Source organism: Varanus komodoensis, unplaced genomic scaffold, assembly GCF_004798865.1.
Source record: "Varanus komodoensis strain SLA01 unplaced genomic scaffold, ASM479886v1 scaffold10, whole genome shotgun sequence".
Classification (NCBI taxonomy): domain Eukaryota; kingdom Metazoa; phylum Chordata; class Lepidosauria; order Squamata; family Varanidae; genus Varanus; species Varanus komodoensis.
Window position 1 is genome coordinate 4,908,724 of NW_025335269.1, and position 2,095 is coordinate 4,910,818.

Here is a 2,095-nt window from a genome sequence, read left to right on the forward strand (position 1 = left end):
TTTTTTTTTTTTTTTTTGCCTGTGATTTTTATTTTCTAAAAAAAAGAAAAAGAAAAGAAAAACATTATGTAGCAACCTTGGAATATGTTGAGAAGGAAAATGCCAAACAATTTGGTATTTTTTTTACATTAGTAGAAAGTTGTATTACAGTAGGTGATTTTAAAAAGTACAGCTTTTTTATTTGTTGAATTAATCTTGAAGAAACACGTGCCTCCATTTTTAGATGTTTTGTCTTATCTTTTCTGCACTAAGTACCTGACCGGTTTGACCAATCAATGCACCTTTCCAGTGGCAAGACTTGCTATTGTAAATTATATTGTCACACAGCAAGACTTTTTAGTGACTGTAAAATGGAATAAAAATTAAGTTTTCAGGGAATGCAAAAGGTATTAACTTAAGAGACAAAACCTCTTACTCAATATGCATTGCTTCATACTGTAAATAGCTTTTTTTTCCTTTTCTCTTTCTTTTTTTTTTCTTTTTTGCTTTGTTTTGTTTTTGTTTGCTAGTGAACCTAATTGTAATCTTTCAGGTATTTTTGTATAAATGAGGGACTGATTCTGTTTCTTGTAACTAGAAATAAACATTCATACAATGATACTCATTTTATATTGCTGCTACTGTTTTGTCTTGGCTTTTGGAGGGGATACGCATGATAACCTAAGCAGGACAGTGTAAGAATTTACGTCTTGAAAGGGAAGCCAGCAAACATAGCATTATTTAGTAGTATCCATAGTCCGCTTACATCAACTCCTCAGTTTTCAACAAACTATGGCCATTCTGTCTGAGTGGAAATGTGTACTAAATGTACCCATTCAAAATGCTAAGACTCTATTCAAAGCTGCCCCTAGTTGAGTTGGGATTGGTATGCATCTCAGAGACCCTCCCAATGTCAGTAATTCTGGGACCTGTATATTATCTCAATTATAGTAAATTACCTATTGTGCATGTGTGGTTGTTTATTTAAAGATTTATTTTAAAAACCCCTTCAGGACAATTGTCCTTACAAACCAGTGTACAAAATAAGAAGACATTAAACATATATACATTCTGGCTGCTGGATTCTGTACACACTGAAGTTTCTGAAAAAACTATAAGGTAGCCCACAGCCTCATCTACAAAGTGCATATATGTGTCCAGAGGCAAGGACTGCATCCTCCCAAAAGGCTACAGTTGGTGAACCAAAACAGTTGCTAAAAAGCATTTCTGGCCACCTGTACCTTCAATGACAGAACAGAGGAATTGCCAATCTTGATTCTGTGGGCATGCAACTACACCCAGGTCAGCCACTAGCCAAATTACCAGTTTCCTCAGTGATACTTCCATCTCACTTGGGTTGTATGTCCTTATATATTCAAAAACTGCCTCCTGTCATCTGGTGCCAGAAGAATGCTGGATCACACCAAACGTCCCACCTACTCCCACATTCTGGTCACATAGTGGCCAACCGGCTGCCTTTGGGAAACCCCTCAAGTATCACCCACTCACATTTCCCAGCATCTAGTGTACCCAGACATCTTCCTCTAATGTAGCAATAGCAATCACGAACTCTAGTCATGGATACAGGTCTATCCTCCCTGAAGTTGCCTGATACCCTTTCAAAGCTGTCCTATTTGGAACTTCCACTGCCTCCTTGGGATTAGGTGAAGAAAGAAAGCTAGAGCAATGTGTCTTCTGCATACCAGTGATATTGCCACCCAAATGTTAGTTGATTCTCACCAGTTTCATCTAAATGTTCAAGAACATGAGGGACAAGATAGATTCTTGTGGCACTCAAAAGGCCAATAGACAACTGATAAAAGTAAAACTAGCATTGCTTTCTGGACTCAGCCTCCGGAAAGGACTAGAACCATGCCTCCAGGTCTAATACCATGCCTCCAGGTCTCATCCAAGCAAGAGGTTCCAGAAGGCTACCATGGTTGATGGTATCCATACTTAATGGAGCAGTTCAGGAGAACCAGCAGCCGTGTGCTCAGTTTCCTAGCATAAGCATTCCAGCAAGGCAGTATGCTAGAAGCCATACTGGGAAGGATGAGCAACCTATGGCCTTGTAGATGCTGTTGGATTGCAGCTCCCAACAACCCCTAGTCACAGT